This window comes from Muscardinus avellanarius (genome assembly GCF_963383645.1).
Source record: "Muscardinus avellanarius genome assembly, chromosome: 3".
NCBI lineage: Eukaryota > Metazoa > Chordata > Mammalia > Rodentia > Gliridae > Muscardinus > Muscardinus avellanarius.
In genome coordinates this window covers 103,421,325-103,435,398 of record NC_137788.1, presented here as the reverse complement: position 1 = coordinate 103,435,398, position 14,074 = coordinate 103,421,325, and the positions used below count along the sequence as shown (strand labels likewise).

The 14,074-nt window shown below is 40.1% G+C and overlaps 1 protein-coding gene across 2 annotated transcripts in view; it reads left to right on the top strand.

Moving 5' to 3' along the window:
- TRIM33 (tripartite motif containing 33) overlaps window positions 1-14,074 on the top strand; it is a gene marked incomplete at both ends in the record, with an annotated part of 115,308 nt that overhangs the window by 85,124 nt on the left and 16,110 nt on the right. The window lies entirely within an intron of this gene.

The following is a 14,074-nucleotide window of genomic DNA, read 5'->3' as shown; positions in this document are numbered from 1 at the left end:
TTTTTCTTTGCGGGTCTGGGGATGGAACCCAGAGGCATTTGACCTTCGAGCTATATCCCCTGCCCTATTTTTTATTCTTTAGTTTGAACAGGGTCTCACTAAGTTGCAGAGATTCTTATTAGGCTCAAGACCAAAACTTCAGTGCAGTATACCAGCACGGCAGTTTTAAAAACATGGATCACTATTACTAGCCGGGCATGGTGGCTCACGCTTGTAATCCCTGCACTTGGGAAGCGGAAACAGGAGGATCGCACAGGTTTGAAGCCAGCTGCGCTGGCTTAAGAGACCCTGTTTCCAAGTAAAAAGTATAAAATAGGTCTAGAAGTGTAGCCTGGAGGTAGAAGGGTTTCCAGGAACCCCAGTACTACACACACACACAAAAAAAAAAAAAAAAAAAGAAAAGAAAAAGAAAACATTACTAATGCAAGCAATATTTGCAAACTTACCATGTAGAAGGCCCTAAGTATTGGTTATATAAAGATTGAAGAGAAATGGTCCTTAACCTTGAGTTTCTAATATAATAGACCAATTTCTAAACAGTGTCAAAACAGTGAGATTGTTACTATAAATATATGTATAGTGATTACGGTTAAATAGAAAAAAATTCAAAACATGCCTGTGGAGGCCAGAATAGGCTTATATGAGATAATTCTCATCCCCCCCTCCCTTCTTTGGTGGTATTAGGGGTGGACCCAGAGGCATTCTGTCTCCAGTCTATACTACCAGCCCTTTTTATGGTGGGTTTTTTTTTTGGGGGGGGGGTACTGGGGATGGAACCCTTCTATGTCCAGGCTACATTCCCAGACCGATTTTATATTTTATTTGGAAACAGGGTCTCTTAAGCCAGCAAGGCTGTCTTCGAACCTGTGTGATACTCCCATCTCAGCCTCCCAAACATGGGGATTACAAGCGTGTGCCACCATGCCCAGCAAACTTGGGTTTAAAAATCAAGAGAGTGTTAAGTGAGATTAATAAAGGCAACTTCAGGTGTGAGGAATTATATATGCAAAAGTAGCAATTTATAAAAGGAATGGGAGTTTCCAAGCAGTTAGTTATAATGTAGGAGATAGCATAGTAAAATAGCATAGTAAAATTTGAGGTGAAATTTTCTTTTTTTTGGTAAGTCTGAGGTTAAATTTTATAGTTTCTTAAATGCTGGCTTTGTTGCTTTTATTTTAAATTCTTAAAATGAAAATAGAATGTCTCATGGACATGTTAGGAAAATTAAATAACATAGTTCATGTAAAGAATTATATTGGGCTGAGCGTGTTGGTGCATGCTTGTAATTCTAGCATTTGGGAGGCTGAGACGGGATCGTGGTTTGTGGCTACCCTCAGCTACTACATAGGCTTTTTGCAACTCATTGAGACCCTGTTTCAAAATAAAGAATAAAGAGTAGGGCTGGGGGTGTAGCTTGGAGGTAGAATGCCCCTGGGTTCCATCCCAATACTGAAAAAAAAAAAAATTATATTGGTGTCTGTCATGTAAATATTAAACAAATGTTAGTTAGGATTAGCTCCCCCTCCCACTCTTACCCCCGTTATTATAAGCTTTGAGTGGAAGGATCTAGGGTTATCCTTAAAAGCAAATTTATAATGCTTTTTTTTTTTTGGTGGTGGTACTGGGAAGCCCTTCTACCTCCGGGCTACACTCCCAGACCTATTTTTACATTTTTTAAATTTGGAAACAGGGTCTCCTAAGCCAGCATGCACGGCTGGCTTCGAACCTGTGCGATCCTCCTGTCTCTGCCTCCCAAGCGCGGGGATTACAAGTGTGCGCCACCACGCCCAGCTATAATGCTTATTTTAAGAAACAATGGGAAAGAGACTTCCTATTATAGACTTTACAGGCTAGGAGAATGCAGACCTCCATAGACTTTTTTTTTTTTTTTTTTTTTTTTTGGTACTGGGAGTTGGACCCAGGACATTCTACCTCTAAGCTATATCCCCAGCCCTATTTTTAAATTTTGAAACAGGGTCTCACTAAGCAGCGGAGGTCCTCAGTAAATTGCTTAGGCTGGCCAAGAACCTGTGATTCTTTTGTTTCAACCTCCCAAGGATTATATGTATTCACCACCTTGCCTGGCTCAAAAATCTCTTTATAATAAATTATATAGTATTATTAAAGGTAAATCAAATGGTTTGTTAAAGCTTCTTTGAAACCTGGAGGCTGGATAGGCTTTAGTGGAAGAAGCATCAGCAATAAATTTATTAGGTAAAAGGAACAGAATTTCTTATTTATTTATTTATTTATTTATTTATTTATTTATTTATTTATTTCAGTACTGGAGATTGAACCCAGGGACAGTCTACCTCCGAGCTACACCTCAGTTAGCACTATTTTAGCTTATTTTGAAACAAACACTTTCTAGATTGCTGAGAGCCTTGCTAAATTGCTGAGGCTGGCTGTGAACCTGTGATCCTCCTGTCTCGGCCTCCCAAGTACTGGGATTACAAGCATGTGCCACCAGGCCCGGCAAGGAACAGAATTTCATAGTTCATAAGGTATAAAAGAACTGGGCACTCTTGAGGAACAGAAAAAGGGCCGATGAGAAAAGGGAAGCAGGAAGGAGGGACAAGTGGCAGGAAGTAAGTCTTTAAAGGAAAACAGAAACCAGATTGTGTAGGGCCTTTGAAAGCTGCATGCAGGATTTTGAATTTTATTGAAAGCTCCATTGAAAACCATTTTGATGGGATTTGGTAGGAGGTAAAGGAGGGATGTATGTATGTATCTATGTAGTCCTGGGGGTTGAACCCAGGGGCAGTCTAGCTCTTAAGTTATACTCTCAGCCTGTCTTATTTTATTTTAAAAAACAGGGTCTCACTAGGTTGATGAAAGCCTTAGTACTTGCTGAGGCTGTCATTAAAACTTTAATCCTCCTGTCTCAGCCTGTGTTGGGATTACAGGCATATGCCACCACACTTGACTTGCCTAGTTTTTAAAAGGCCTCTATAAAGCTGATAAAAAAATAATACATTGTAGGCTTAAGAAAATCTAAATAGAATGAATGAAAATATATATTGCATTCCTTCCTGAAATGAATCCTAGTAGTATTTTCAGTTGTTACACATCTTTTCTGATTTAACCTCTTAGGCATAGACAAATATAAATTGAAAGTAACAGACAGTCACAGTGGCACTCACCTTTAATCTCAGTACAGGGGAGGCTGAGACAGGAGGATCTCAGGTTTCAGACAAGCCTCAACAACTTAGTAAGACCATGTTTCAAAATAAAATAAATAAAAAGGGTTGAAGCTTAGAAGCAGAATGTTCCTTGGTTCAATCCTCAGTACCAAAAACAAAACAAAAAGAAAAAAGAAGGAAAGAAAAACAGATTATACCATATACCTGGTATGTCCTGTAACTGCTGTCTTGAAGATTTCTTGGGACTTTTTTCCATGCCAGTTTATATAGATTTGTTGTGGTGGTTTTGTTGTTGTTGTTTTTAAGGCTACTTAGCATTCCATTTTTTTGGTGTATATTTTTTCCCTCTGTTGGGGAACCTTTAGTTTATTTCTCATATCTCACTATTAAAAACAAAGCTGCATTTGTGAAATGATGCTTAACTTCATTACTCATTGGGGAAATTCAAGTTAAAACCATTGAGATACAACATGATACACTTATTAGGATGACTAACTTAAAAAGACTGTACCTCGGCTGGGCGTGGTGGTGCACGCTTGTGATCCTAGTACTTGGGAGGCTGAGACGGGAAAATGGCAGGTTCAGAGTCAGCCTCAGCAGGTTAGTGAGGCTCTCCACAACTTAGTGAGACCCTGTTTCCAAAAATATATATAAAATAGGTCTGAGGGTGTAGCCTGAATTGCATTCTCGGTACCAAAAAAAAAAAAAAAAAGGAAAAGACTATCTTAGTTATAGCAAATGTTGGTGAAAAAGTAGAGGAACCTAGTGTTGTAGGAGGCTTGGCTCACAGAGAACAAGAAGTAGGGGTCAGAGTAAGATAACAGTTATTCACCGGTGAGGCTCAGAGAGCAAAGCTCTGGGTCTGATCCTGAGCTCAAAACATGCAAGTTCTTTTATGTATTTGGTGACTTAATTTTCAGAAGAGAGGGGTGAGTGTGAAATTTGTTTGTCTAGCATAAGCAGAGTGTAGAATCAGAACAGCAGTTAGTTTGTGCATGTGTTTTTCTTTTCTCTAGCACTTTAAAATTTATCTTGTAGGGTCTGGAGAAGCCCTGCTTTATTTACCTCATAGGGGATCTGTGAAAAAGGCTTATACTTCTATCTTGTTCTTAGGCTTCTAGCCAAGAATTGTCTTCAAGGACATAGCCAGGCTCCTTCCTCACTATGGCCCTCATAATGCCATAGGGGGAGCAGGCGTGGTGGCGCACGCTTGTAATCCCAGCATTTGGGAGTCTGAGACCTGAGGATCGCAGTTCGCAGACACTCTGCTACTTAGGCCCTCTGCAACTTAGTGAGACCGTGTTTCAAAATAAACAATAAAAAATAGGTCAGGGGGTGTAGCTCAGAGGTTGTATGCCCCTGGGTTCCATCCCCAGACCCAATAATAATGCCATTGGGGGAATGAGAGATGGTAAATACTTAGAAAAACAATTTGTTAGTTTCTTAAACGTGGTCTAACCACTCTTCTGGTGTGTATTTGCCAAAGAGAAAAGGATACCCTGGGGCTCTGGGAACCACTATGAAGTCTTTAGAAATTGCCCTACCTCCACCTCCAGTGCCTCCCAAGTCTGAAGCCCCTTACTAAAAGTGATTCAAGTCCTTCTGAAAGTGCTCCCATCTCCTGCTATCCATGCAACCAGGTGAAAATGGATTCTGTGGACCTGACATCCCTATTCGGAAGTCATTCTATGGAAGCTCTGACCTCCTGGCTGTCATGACCCAACCGTTATTCATGAGCATGTGAGAGCCAGACCAGGAGTATTTCCTGCTGGATCCAAGCAGGAGTTAGTTATCCTTGGGAAAAGAAACCAGGTACACCACAGAGAAACTGCCCAGCACTTTTGGATTTTGATGGCTGTGAGCTCTTGAGTAGAGTACCCCACCCCCACCCCCAGCTCGGTCACCACAGAATTCAGTAGCAGGGTTTCCAGTGTCCCAAGTCTGCCAGCTACTCTCTGCAATTGCAGCTGACATTACCAAGCAGAGCATCTCCTCTGCCCCACTTCACACCCAAGGGCCCTCAAGCCAGTGGAACAGAAAGCTACTTCTGAAGTATTTCCTTTGCTGGAAATCCTTGGTGTAGAGCAGGAACCCTGTTAGGATCATTGGGCCTCTCTCAGGACACATTTTGTTACAAAGAGCATGCAGGACATCTTCTTACCCCTTTTCATCTCTGCTCCACTTCCAGCTGGCCTCCAGCCACTGACCTATTGGGACTCTGTTGAGGAAATGTCCAAGTCCTATGGTTCATTGGTTTGTCTGAAGATGTCAAATCCTTATTTGTCTCTGAAAAGATTGAGAGGAATTTGTTCAGTTCACATAAAAAACATATATGAGAGTTTTTTAAATTGAGCATATTGCAAGTGAAGAAAATAATGCAATTCATTAATGCCTAGAGGCCCAAAATATAGCGAAATAAGCCCAGCTAGCATTTAATAGAACTGATAAACGCATGTGCTAGAAGGAGTGGGTTGCTATACAATCTCTTGTTTTTCACTAAAAACCTTCTCTGCATATAGGGATAAGAGAAACTTTACTATGTAGATTATGTTTTTGAATGGTAAACAGGCTACTTTTGTACACCAATAAAGATGTGTACAGAAAAAAAGGGAGGGGGGAGCCAGGGGTGGTGGTGTCTTGTAATCCTAGTACTGGGGAGGCGGAGACAGGAGGATTGCAAGTTTACTGCCAGCTTCAGCTACTTAGTGAGGCCCTCTGCAACATAGACCCTGTTTCAAAATAAAGAATAAAAAAATAGGGCTGGGGGTATAGCTCAAATGTAGAATGCCCCTGAGTTCAGCACATAGTCTGGCAAAAAATGGGGGGGGGGACACACACATACACAAAAAATTTTTAAGCAAATCTTTATAGCAGTTTTATTTGTTATAAGACAAAACTGGCAACAACCCAAATGTCCATCTATAGTAAATGGATAAATTACATATGCATAAAATCAAATGTTATTTTTTTTAATTTTGAAATAAAAGCCTGGTATTATGGCACAAATTTATAATCTCAGTACTTGGGAGCCCGAGACAGGAGAATCACAGATTCAGCAAGTAGTGAGATACTCATCAACCTACTGATTCTCTGTTTCAAGATAAAAATAAAATAGGGTTTGGACACACACACACACACACACACACACGATACATAAATTTTGAAAGGATTTCACCAAGTTCAAGAGGACCTTGAACCTGCAATCCTTCTGTCTCAGTATTTGTAATCCCAAATAGTGGGATTACAGGTGTATACTACCATGCCTGGCTTTCTTTAGACTTTAATGCTATTTTTTAAACAGACCCTCAAAAAAAAAATTTTTCTTTTTGAGTGAGGCACAATAAACATGTAATTTATTTATTTTTTCTTTTATTTATTTACTTATTTGTTTGTTTATTTTTAAAATTTTTATTGATGCACTGTATTCATACATCATAATGGATAAAAACTTGTGTAGACATACATGCACACATCACCCAGTTAGCCCCTACCCAATCCCCACCCCATTCCCTCCCCCTCCCTCCTTCCCATGCTTGGCTTAGTGGTTGACATCTAGTATTATAGCAATTTATCCAAAATTAAAAATGATAATCTCATAACAGTTTCATTTGTCTGATACCAAGCTTTTGATAACCAAAGATAACATTTCAATATTTCTTTTTGCTTTCTTTCTTAACAGAGTATATTTTTTTCTTTTTTTTTTTTTTTAGGTGAAACTATCATATATTTATATATTTATTTTTCAGAAAAAAATCTATCCTAATATGGAATATGGACTCTAGATACCCAAAATGATCTCAAAAAAGAACAAAGTTAGAAGATATATATATTTTCTGATTTCAAACCATATAAAGCTACAATAATTGAAACAATGTAGTACTGTTCTAAAGGCAGATATATAAACCATTTGAGTTAAATAAAAGCCTAGAGATAAATTCTTCCATATATTGTCAAGTTATTTTTGACAAGGTTTCCACAAACATTTGGTGGAAGAAATAAAAATCTTTTAACTAAATATTGTTGAAAAATAATAATTACATGAAAAAGAATAAAATTGGGCCCTTACCTAACACATATACAAATATTAACTCAAAATATATAAAAGACCTAAATATATATCTTAATACTATAAACTTTTAGAAGAAAATCTGGGTCATGAAACCTCACAACATTGAAATTGGCAGTGATTTCTTGGATATGATTTCAATGGCACAGGCAACAGAAGGGTATACAAACTCCCTAAAAAATAAAATATTGTATATCCAAAGACAATGTAAACAGAGTTAAAAGTTACTGTTAGAATGGGATAAAATATTCCCAAATGCTATATCTGAAGGTATATTAATATTCCAACTAGAAATCCTAAAAATTAACAATAAAAGCAAACAATACAATTTAGAGATAGGTAAGACTAACATAAATAATGAATCTCCACAGATAACTAATCTTAGTTGTCTGTTGGATGGAAAATCTTGTTTCTCTGGTTCTGGTGTGTGTTACCTATTTCTTCTTAGTAGTTAATCTCTTTGAGTATTTTCTCTAGCGCTGGTTTTGAAGACATAAATTCCTTCAGTTTCTGTTTGTCATGGAACCTTCTTATTTCTCCATCTAATTTGATAGAAAGTTTTGCTGGGTAGGAAATTTTTGGCTGAAAGTTGTTTTCTTTCAGAGTTTGGAATATGTTACTCCAAACCCTTCTGGCTCTCATGACTTGGTTTGGGAAGTGTGGGGTGATTCTGATTGGTTTGCCTCTGAATGTCACTTGGCCCTTTGTTTTTGTTGCCTTTAAGATTCTCTGCTTGGCTTCCACATTGGTCATTTTGACAATTATGTGGCGTGGGGATCCTCTTCTCCGATCCTGTCTAAAGGGAGTTCTATAAGTTTCCTGGACCTGTGTATTGACCTCTTGCTCTATGTTTGGAAAATTTTCTGCTATTACTTCCTTGAAGAGATTGTTGATCCCTTTGGTTTCACTTTCTTTTCTCTCCTCTATTCCAATTATTCTTAGGTTAGCTCTCTTCAAATGGGCCCATATTTCTTCAATGTCAGATTTCTGCTCTCGAATATTTTTTTCTAGATTAGAAACTATACGTTCATTTTTGGATTGCTCATCTTCTAAGAGCGAGATTCTATTCTTCATGTGGTCTAATCGGTTGTTTGTGCTTTGAATTGAGGCCTTTACTTCATTAATTGCATCCTTTATCTCTTTTTTGGCTCTCTCTGAATTCTTTTCGAAACACCTTTATTATGTCTACAGTTATTTTCCTGATTTGATCTTCTAGAAATCTCTGAATTTCTGTTTTATCAAGGTTCTGATGTTGTGGTGTTGTGGGCATTCATTGCTCCATTGCTATTCCTCTTTCCCATGATTTCGGAAGTTTGTGCCTTCTCTGGGTTCTTCCCTTGGGTCACTATGACTTCGCTTAAGGTGCTCTGGATCTCGAGTCTGTAGTATCTCTGACCCCACTACTCCTTTCCTGGGTTGTATCTCAGAGTCTCAGACCCAGGGAGTCAATAGAGGCTGCTTTAGACCATGGGTGGTGCCAGGTTGCGCGTTCTCCTATGGTGTGATATCTCTGCCATCGCCACTCCCCCACTGGGTCAAGTCCCTGGGAGTCAGTACTGGGATTTCTCCTCTGGGGCCCGCAATTTGACTCACTGTTGTTGAGTATGCAGATGGTGCTGTAGTGGACTCGATGAATTCGCTGCTGCTGCCGGTGGCAATATAGCGCCGCTACCACACCCTCGGCCGTGAGGTTGGCGTATTTCTTCTCTGGTTTTGAGCTCCGCTCTGAGTCCCTGCAGCGTGTGCTGAGCCCAGCCACTGGGAGCTTTAGATGCTCCCTGAGCCGAAAAATCTGCTGAATCCCGCCGGGCTGATCCGCAGCGGCTCACCTCGGCTCGCTGCCCACCGCTCCTCTCTGGAGCCTGGTGAGCTGTTGAGTGCGTTGGTCTGGTACCGTCCGGTGAACTCGCTGCTGCCGCCAGCAGTAAGGCGCTGTTGCCGCGTCCTCAAGCGTGAGGCCGGCGTATCTCCTCTGTGGCTCTGAGCTCTGTTCTGAGACCCCCTTCTCTCTGGTGCTGGTGATTTTTTTGTTTGGTGATGGTGTTTTCTGGCTATGAAAGGCGCTGATTTTGTGGTAATAGAGATTGATTGTTAGCGGGGCTCTTAAGCCCTGCTTTTCTCGGTCGCCATCTTCCCGGAAGTCCTAAATGTAAATCTTAAGGATATAAACTTTTAGAAGAAAACTTTGGTCATAACACTTCACAACATTGAAATTGGCAGTGATTTCTTGGATATTATTTCAAAGGCACAGGCAACAAAAGAATACACAAACTTCCTAACAAATAAAAAAAATTGTACATCCAAAGACAATGTAAACAGAGTTAAATGTTACTGATAGAATGGGATAAAATATTTCCAAATAAAATATATCTGAAGGTATATTAATATTCCAAATAGAGTTCCTAAAAATTAGCAGCAATAAAAGCAAACAATACAATTTAGAAATACAATTTAGAAGTAGGTAAAAGACTGAAATAAATAATGAATCTTCAAAGATTTTAACCTATAAACACATGAATATATTCTTCTTTGCTTAGTTGTCTGCTGGATAGAAAATCTTGTTTCTCTGGTTCTGGTGTGTATTACCTTTTTCTTGTTTGTAGTTAATCTCTCGTGAGTATTTTCTCTAGCGCTGGTTTTGAAGACATAAATTCCTTGAGTTTCTGTTTGTAAACATGTAATTTAAAACACAAATATTTTCCCAAAATAGGTTGGAAGAAGTGTATGGGGTAAAAAATGAGTATACATTCAATTTTTTGCACTGATACTGACAAATTGCTCTCCGAAATTATTGTGCCAGCTTATATACTTGAAAGTGCCCAAAACCAGATGTGGCACATGCCTTTAGTCCCAGTACCTAGGAGGCTGAGACAGGAGAATATAAAGTTAGAGACTAGACTCAGCAACTTAGACTCTGTTTCAAATTAAAAAAAAATAAGAGTTGGGGGGATTAGTTCAGAGGTAGCATGCCCCCTGGGTTCAATCCTAAATTCCACAAAAAAGAAAGAAAAGGAAAGTGCTTATTTCTGCACACTGGGTTAAGCATTCTTTCCTTCCATCTTTACCTATGATAGATTAAATGACATGGTTTTCAAATCTTCAGTGTGGTTGGCTATCTTATGTTCATAAACTTTTCTTGGTTGGGGGTGTTACTGGGATGGAACCCAGTGACTTTCTAACTCCAGGCTACACTCCCTGACCTATTTTTATATTTTATTTGGAAACAGGGTCTCACTAAGTTGCTGAGAACCTCACTAAGTAGCTGAGGCTGGCTTTGAACCTGTGTGATCCTCCTGTCTCAGCCTCCCAAGCGCGGGGATTACAAGCTGCGCCCCCATGCCTGGCCATATGTTCATTAATTTTTTTTCCTGTGGATTACCTCTGTCTTTTGTGAAATGTCTTTACTCTTTTTTTTGTTTTGTTTTTTTGGATTGTCCTTTTCTACACTACAGAAATTATATAACACGTTTCATGCAGTTACTCAGGGATACTAAAAAACATTGGCTTAATAAATAAGTGAGGCTGGGTGCTCTGGTGGATGCTTGTAATTCTAGTACTTAGGGACGTTGACAAAAGATTGCAGGTTTGAGGCCAACTGAGACAGGAGGATCGCAGGTTCTCAGCCGCCTTGATTACTTAGGCCTTCCACAACTTAGTGAGACCCTGTTTCCAAACAAAGAATAAAAAATAGGGCAGGGAACTGAGAGGTAGACTGCCCCTTGGTTCAATCCCCAGTAAAACACACGGGGGTGGGAGTGAGGGGGACAGTGACAGGTTGTGGTGGGGCATGCCTGTAATCCTTGTACCTGGGAGGCTGATACAGGATTGTAGGTTCAAAGCCAGCCTCAGCAACTTAACAAGACTTTGTTTCAAAATAAAAAATGAAATAGGACTGGAGTGTAGCTCAGAAGTAGAATGCCATAAAGCCAGGCATGGTGGTGTGCTTGTAATCCCAGCATTCAGGAAGCTGAAACAGGAGGATAGTGGTAGGGAACAGCCTCAGCTAGTTAGTGAGGTCCTTTGTAACTCAGTGAAACTCTGTTTGAAAATAAAGAATAAAAACAATAGGGCTGGGGGTGTAGCTCAGAGGTAGAATGCTCCTGTGTTCCATCCCCAGTACCCGGGAGCATATAAAAGAAGTAGCAAAGACAGGCGTGGTGACCTACCCCTGTAATCCCAGTACTTAGATAGGAGGTGCGGAGGTGTGAAGCCAGCCTCAGCAACTTAGCAGAGGCCCTGTTTCAAAACAAAAAATAAAATAGGGCTGTGCATATAGCTTCGAGGCAGCATTTTCTCTGGGTCCATTCCACTGTATTACCACAACTACCACCACCACCAAAAAAAAAGGTGGCCATAGAGGTAGGTATCATGGGATTTTCATTCCTGTTTTGAATATTTCTCCCACATTTGCTTTTAGGTAGTATGCAGCCCATATCCACCTGTGGCCTACCTTGGGATATTCCTTGCCCCTTCCTCAAGTTTTTTAGTTGATTTGAGTTGCAGCTAGAGATTGTCCTATAGTTCAGCTTAGAAATGAATCCTTATCCAATCAGTACTGATCTTCACAGAGTAAACAGACAACTACTAATGTCCTTTGTTTCCCAGCTAACCCACAACCACCTCTTCATGTCTCCCATGTGGGCCTACTTAAAGGGTTTGGGAGTTTTCCATATACTGTTGTTGTTGTTGTTTTGTTGTTGTTGTTGTTGTTGTTGTTGTTGTTTTAACTGGGATTGAAGCTAGGTACATTCTACCTCTGAGCTCCCCCTCCCCAACGCTTTTTATTTTGAAATGTTCTCACTAAGTTTCTGAGGATCATGCGAGGTTGCTGATCATCCAACCAGTGATCCTCCAGTCTTGGCCTCTCAACTACTGGGTTGCAGGTTTGGATCATTAAGCCCAGCTCCTACTTACTTCTACAGGAGAATTCTGCTGTGCCTTTACTATGTTGTGAGTTGCTTCATTCTGATTATTTTCTTATCAGTATAATTCTACCTTGTTATATATCCATATTTCCTTCAAAGTTCATACTTTGATGCCATCATTTATGTTTTATTGCTGTGAAAAATCAGTGCAGAAAAGAAGCAAGAATTAAATGCAAGTGTCCAATTTTGTCTTGAACCAAAAATAGAATTTTAGGGGCTGGGGATGTGATTCAATGGTAGTGTTGTATAGCATGTTTGAGGCTGGGGTCCCATCTCAAGCAGATATGTGGGTATCTGATCTCTAGCAGGAGAGGAGATTGAAAGGTGGCAAATGAAGGTACAAACAAACCAATAAGCAACAAGATAGTTTAAGTAAAAACAATGCCTTTTATATGGAATAGTGCAAAAATTTAAAAAATTTTTTACCAGTGCATTGTAGTCATACATCTTAATGGGGGTACAAGATGATAGAGGTATACATGCACAAAGTTCATGTATACCTAAGTTCATGTTTAAGTAAGGTGCCGGGCGTGGTGGCACACGCTTGTAATCCCCGCGCTTGGGAGGCAGAGACAAGAGGATCTCGCAGGTTCGAAGCCAGCCTCCCTGGCTTAAGAGACCCTGTTTCCAAATAAAAATATAAAAATAGTTCTGGGAGTGTAGCCCAGAAGTAGAAGGGTTCCAGTAGAAGGGTACCACCAAAAAAAAAAAATAATAATAATAATAATAATAAACTAAGGTAATTTTCATGCTTTAATAGTTTCTTTTTAGTCCTTTTACATAAATATTTTTCTCATTGAATCATCACAGTTCAGCAGTATAGATAGGATATAATAACATTAACAACAATAGTAATTAGCGTTACAGGGGATTGAACTCAGGAGCATTCTACCTCTGAGCTATATAGCCCCATCCCTATTTTTTCCATATATATATATATATATATAGAAAAATATATATATATATTATTTTGAAACCAAGTCTCACCAGGTTGATGATAGTCTCACTACTTGCAGAGGCAGTCCTCAAACCTGCAATATTCCAAATACTGGGATTAGAGGCATGTTCCACCATGCCCCCCCCCCATTTTTTTTTGGTGGTACTGGGGTTCCTGGAAGCCCTTCTACCTCCGGGCTACACTCCCAGACCTATTTTTACATTTTTATTTGGAAACAGGGTCTCCTAAGCCAGCGCGCGCGGCTGGCTTCGAACCTGCGCGGTCCTCATGTCTCTGCCTCCCAAGCGCGGGGATTACAAGCGTGCGCCACCACGCCCGGCCACCATGCCCATTTTAGATAGAATTTTTTTGAGGCTGGTTGCGAACCTGCTATCCTGTCTCCCAAAAACTGGGATTACAGGCATGTGCCACCACGCCCAGCTTTAGACAGGATATTTTTTTAACTTTTTTTATTGGTGCATTGTAGTCACCAATACATCTTAATGGGGTATAGAGAAGCTATTTTAAATATAGGAAAGCTACAATTATTTTGGGAACCAGTCCAAAGTCACTGTGCTGGGTCCTCTGAGAGGGAGACAGCCGAGTACGTGCACTGATTTAGGATTGAAACCAGGGGGGCATTCTATAAGCTACACCACCAGCCTTTTTTAATTTTTTTTATTTTGAAACAGGGTCAGCGTTGCTGGGGCTGGCCTTGAACCTGAGATCTTCCTGCCTCATCCTCTCAAGTACTGGGATTACAGGCATGCACCACTCTGATCTTATTCTACTGCCTCTTAAGTATTAGTTTCAGATATTTTGTGGACTATCTCTTCTTTTGTATGTGGAATAAGAGGCCTATATGTGTCAGATTGAGGGCTTTCTGTGGGCTATAAGAACTTTCCAGAATTTAAAGTTGGGTATTGCTGGGCATGGTGGCGCATGCTTGTAATCCCCGCGCTTGGGAGGCGGAGACAGGAGGATCTATCGAGCAGGTTCGAAG